This window comes from Nannospalax galili, unplaced genomic scaffold (genome assembly GCF_000622305.1).
Source record: "Nannospalax galili isolate Female #2095 unplaced genomic scaffold, S.galili_v1.0 scaffold2334, whole genome shotgun sequence".
Lineage (NCBI taxonomy): Eukaryota > Metazoa > Chordata > Mammalia > Rodentia > Spalacidae > Nannospalax > Nannospalax galili.
The window spans coordinates 1-5,790 of NW_008334193.1; the positions used below are offsets into that span (position 1 = coordinate 1).

At 42.9% G+C, this 5,790-nt stretch overlaps 1 long non-coding RNA gene across 1 annotated transcript; it reads left to right on the plus strand.

The window, feature by feature from the left end:
• Positions 1 to 49: 49 nt before the first annotated feature.
• On the plus strand, positions 50 to 5,179 carry LOC115069632. The gene is made up of 2 exons (XR_003848883.1): positions 50 to 1,125; positions 4,838 to 5,179. It is a non-coding gene; the product is annotated as an uncharacterized LOC115069632 (long non-coding RNA).
• Positions 5,180 to 5,790: the final 611 nt, after the last annotated feature.

Genomic DNA, 5,790 nt, shown 5'->3' on the forward strand with positions numbered 1-5,790 from the left:
AAAAAATAATTTTTAGTGGAGAATATGCTTCATGAAAGTGCAGATTGTATCATGGTGATATGAGTCCATGCATCTTCAGTGTAGCCTTTAAAAACAAGTTTCATTTTGTTGTGCAAAATAGTAAACATCAGCTTATGAAAGTCATTCACCATTCTGGTTGTTTATCATGGAGCCTTGATGCACTCCATTAAGCATGGCTGTCTGACTCCAATCAGGAGATGGAAACCAAGCAGAAAATATTTAATGTGAAGAATTAACTATGATGAAAGAGTGACCATAGATATAAGAAAGCCTGAAGCAAAGAGGAAAGCACCAGGACAGGTGTGTTGTGTAAGGGTTAGATCTGTTGAAGAACATATGGCTCAGTCAGCAGTGTATTTGCTAATACTGCAGCTGATCCAGAGTGGTAGGGAAAACAATAAGCCCCATAGGAAGGGTGGGCAGGCAGCATTCAGGAAAAACTCAGGGGTTCAGGCAGCTGTGGAGGATGTGGTAGGTGTGCCAACTCCTCTGGCCAGGTAGAACGCAGGTGGTATTAAGGCTTCCCTATAGAGAGAGCAGCCAAAGTTAGGTTTGTCTAGGTCCAGGTTGATGATGGGCAGGGTCCCTGAAGATCTTTATTCCACACAGCAGATCCCCACATGATGGACACCACCTGGAGGCTTCTTCTTCCTGTCCCTCCAGACTCCCCACATCCCAGTAGAGGATGCAAAATTTCTACTTGATTTAGAAGAGTTGTACTTAGATAAATTCTGTTGTTCCTCAAACAGCAGATATTAAGGGTAGATGGGGAACTGAGAGGCAATAGATTGTTAACTGACACTTGAACTATTTCCAGTCAGCTATTCTGTACATTTTAGCTAACTCAGTTTGTTGAACATTCGTCCTCAAGCTACCAAGGGGTATGTGGTGGAGGAACTTTTTTTTCTAGAAGCCTGCAGGCTCTTGGCTCACCTTGTCACCATTGCTTTCCTTTCTTATGATGTAGCCTCAGAAGCCAGAGTCATCTAACACCTCAGAAGGACAGCATTCTTGAACCCATCTAAACTCCACATTGAACCTGCAGCTTCCTCTAGAAGTCACAAGGTGAAAAAAAAGAACTGGTTAGAAATTACCCCCATACATGTAAGTAGCACTCTAAATGTTCTTGAGAGATAATTAAATACCAGTTAACTGAAAAGGACCCCTTTTCTCAGTGTGAGAACAAAATGTATAGAATACAGATTTTCTCCTGTAATTAGATATCTATAGATTTTCTGATTTCTGGTTGTGGCAGGTTCAAATTATGATGGAAAATTAGTAAAGAGAGAAGAAAGTTTCCTGCGACGAGGAAGCCTAATGCATCTCATTTCTCCAGAATTATCAGTTCTTAGAACTACTAATCAGTCTCCTCTAAGTAGACATATGTTCCTCCTGGATTAATGTCTTTTTCCTACTGTGTTCCCCATTCTTTAGCTGTACTTTATTTAGACTCTGAGGTACTGAACTCAGTGTTTATCACTGATGCCTTGATGGTCATTTGCCATACAGTAGAAAACATAGTGCAAAAGGCTTGCTTTCAAATCCATCTAAAAAGATTCAGTTAGTCAGCTCCTAAAGGATCTCTTTAGAAGGCACTATCAGCTCACCATCAAACTTTTTCAGGGGGTGGCAGATTGAGATTTTAGGACAACATACCTTATTTCCAGTCTTGTTTCCTTTCTCTGTTTAGAACTAGCTCTTAATAACTAAATCATTGATCAGCAAGGACCCAGTTGTGATTGTTTTGCTTGAAGGTAGAGGGAGGGTTGGCTCCAAGGACACACAGCTGCAAGAGGGAAACCCACGACTTAAATAAGTGTAGAAGCCACAGGAAATAAGAGTTGTCTCCACTGAGATGGTCTTGGCTAACATTGCTGTGCCCTCTTGACCCCATGGTAGATGAACTCAAGGCTTCCTCCAGACTACCACCAGAGGGTAGAAAATGCACAGTTGCCAAGAATTCAGGAGCCAGTCAGTCATTAGCATCACTCTGGGGAGCTCTTTTTGTATTTCACACACATCATGGAGCAAGTGGCTTCATCAGTTCAAAATGGGCCAAGTCAGCTAGTTGGAATTTAATTCTTGTCTTCATTTCTGGAGCTATTAGAGTCCTATTCAGAAAGTCGTTGCCTATGTTTAAATCTTGAGGTGCTTTATCCCTTAGTCGTTTCAGTTTCAGGTCTTACATTAAGGTCTTTAATCCATTTTTAGCTGATTTTTATGCAAAGTGAGAGACAAGATCTAGTTTCAGCTTTCTTCATGCAGATAGCCAGTTTTCCCAGCATCATTTGTTGAGAGCTGAATTCCCCCGTTCTTGTTATCTTTGTCCAGGATCAGGTGGCTTTAGCTGCCTGGGACTATTTCTGGATCGTCTATTCTTATTTGTTTAGGTTTATTTTATTTTATATTAAAATATTTATTTGGGGGACTGGAGAAATGACTCAGCAGTTAAAAGCACTGGCTGCTCTTACAGATGTTTGGTTTCCAGCACCCACATGGCAACTAACAACCATTTCAGGGGTTCTGAATCCTCTTTTGGCCTCTGTGCATGGGCATTACACATACAGATGCACTTACATACATGCAGGCACTCATACACATAAAAGAGTAAATTAATCAGACTTCTAGAAAAATTCTTTTGTTTTTTTTTGAGACAGGGTCTCCCTTTGGCCCTACTTGGCCTGGAACTCACAAAAAAATTCTTTTTTTTTTGAGACAGGGTCTCCCTTTGGCCCTACTTGGCCTGGAACTCACTATATAGACCAGGCTGACCTCAATCTCACAGAGATCCACCTACCTCTGCCTCCCAAGTGCTGCGATTAAAGATATGTGCCACCATGCTGACTCTAAATATTTATTTTAATTTTATTTAGATGTATGTATGTGCTCTCTGTGTCTGCAACATGTGTGTGAGTACCAGTGGAGTCCAGAAGCGGTTATTGGACCCTCTGTAGGTGGTGTTACAGATTGCTGTGAGTTGCCTGACCTGGATGCTGGGAACTAAACTTGGGTCCTCTACAAAAGCAGCAAGCAGTTTTTTAAAAAGTTTTATTTATTATTTTTATTTTATGTGTATGAGTGTATTGCCTGCATGTAGGTAAGCGCACCCGTGTTGTGCACGGTCCGCGGAGGACAGAAGAGGCTGTCAGATCCCCTGGAACTGGAGTTATGGACAGTTGTTAGCTGCCATGTGGGTGCTAGGATTCGAACCCAGGTCTTCTGCAAGAACAGTCAGTGTTCTTAACTGCTGACCCATCTCTCAGGTCTTTATCTCTGAGCTTTCAGCTGCCTGGTCCTAGGGAATGGAACTTTCGTGATGCAGTGGCCAGTGTGAGGGGTTTCCAGTTTCGCCCTCTACAGGTAATCACTTCCCTTGTTCCTCCTTCTTGGAGTTCAGGTATCTAGTGTCTTTGCTAATGGCTTAGTTGGATAGTAACTTTGTCTCTAGCCAGCTTCACATAGCTGAAGTGCTCCATAATTTCAGTTCATAATCCTGTCCTTTCCCCACCCACATTCATCCAACTCAAGTCAGCACTCAGTGAGGGCTTTTCTGAGTATGCCAGGGAAGATAGGAAAGGAAGTACAGCTCCATTCTGTGGTCCATAGCAGCCTAAGGAATTCTCTAATCTCTTACAAGATCTCAACTCAGGCCAAAATGGGATTCTTGGCTTCTACACAGAAAAGAATTTCAGGATGAGCCAGTATGAAATAAAGCCAGGGTTTGTTTGTTTATTGATTGATTGATTTTCTGTACATGTGTGAGTGCAGCTACACAGTGCCATGAGATGTGTGTGGAGGTCAAAAGAGTCAGCTCTTACCTTCTCCCTTGCTGAGGTAGGGCCTCTCTTGTTTCTGCTACTGTGCTGCCAGGCTGTCTGGCCTGCAAACTTCCAGGTAATTCTTCTGTCTGGCTGCCATCACAGTATAGGAGTTCTGGAATCACACATGCATACCCTTGCGTCTGGGTTTTTACATGGGTTCTAGGGATTGAACTTGGGTCATCAGAACAATCTAGAGCATAGGTGTGGGCTTCTCTAAGAATCACACTGTGTTGTCATTACAGTAGTCACATACAGGATTTTGGTGAGTTTAAAGCTATTATTTTTCAAGAGTTTCTAAGCAACCTAAATGAGATCATAGGCTGCCTGGTAGGATTATAACTGAGAAGGTAAAGCTGTAGATCACAGGGATGTTTCACATCAAGACACCCTACCTAGGGCCGAGGAGAAGAGTGAACTTTCCCATTGACTATATGCTATGTGAACTTTAGGACTCCTGTTTGCAAATCTGAGTACTAGAATTCTTGGTCTCTCCTTTCTTTCTACCAGGTCTATTCCGCATGTATTCTGGAAGCATCTTTTCTCTCTCCCCATTCTGCTCTCTAAATTGTCTTGGAGATGTTATTGTTTGCCTTGCTGGCATTTCATTATCTTCCCTTTTCTGTCACAGGATTTTGGAAACTGCTTTGCTGCCTCCTTGTTTTCTTCCTCTTCTTCCCACATCCAACCCCCACCCCTACCCCATCCCCATCCCTGGTGTGGAGTGTTAAATTTCCAAAGTCTCTGAAAGACAAACACAGCAGATGCTCTCTGCCAGACAGACTTATGCTAAAGGGTAAGGTTAGGCAAGGACAATTGCAATGGTAAATTCTAGTTTGCAATAGTCTTCATGCCCTAAAAAGAAAATATTATGTATATTACTAACATGATCTGCTTTAAGCCTTTTAGCAACTATGAGAATTGAGAATCCATTATTACTGTTTTCATAGTAATCCCCAAAAGCTTGTGATGGTTAATACTGATTTTTACCTTGACAGGATTTAGAATCACTTAGGAAGCATACCTCTGGGCATGTCTGTGAGGGAGACTAGATTGAAGTTGGAAGACCCACCTTAAATGTGAACAGTACCATTCCATGGGCTGCAGTCTGGGACTGAAAACAAAGGACAAAGCAAGCTAACCCTAGCAATCACTTCTCTTTGCTTCCCGATTGTGTATGCAGTGTGACTAGTTACTTTAAAGCTCTGCTACCATGCCTAGACTGTACCTTCAAACTGTAAACCAAAATAAACATTCCTTAAGTTCTTTTTGTCAAGTATTTTGTCACAGTAATGAGAAAAATAAACTAATACACCTAATGTTCATGTCTTGGAAAAGTATTCATTTTACTGTTCTTGTTCATTGTGTTTGTTTTTGTCGTTTTTCTAAATATTTATCTGGGACTGTAATTTAGGGGATTGCAGAAGGAAGATCCTCTAATAGCTTTGGATTTTTTTTGATATCTAGAACCCCTCTCCCTGGGAATGCACTTTGGTCAGACAGAAGGGTATTTTCTCCCAAAAGAACCACTATGTATGCATGGCCCTTGGGTTATCACAGGGCCTATAGCTATCTGCTGCCAGTGCACAGGTGATGACCCATACAAGGTAGCCAGCCCACTCAAGGTAGCCAACCCAACATTAAGATTCATCTACAGCCTCTGCTTCCCTGGGCCTACACAACCTGCCTGCCTCTCTCCTGGGTAAGCCCATCACGCCCACCGAGCCTTGATTCCCCCAGCCTCATTCACCCTCCCGTCTCCCCTGCCCATCTTTCCTCCTAGCCAGGGTACCGTCCCATTCCTTGTCTTGGCACCCCAGACACTGGGGGAATCACCACAGCTTCCTGATCCTTTGCATCCAGACCAACCCAGTTCCTTCTTGCTGTCCCCAGGAGCCCTCTGAGCCTGGTCCTGCCCTCACCACCCTCTGCTTCGCTGGGCTGCACAACT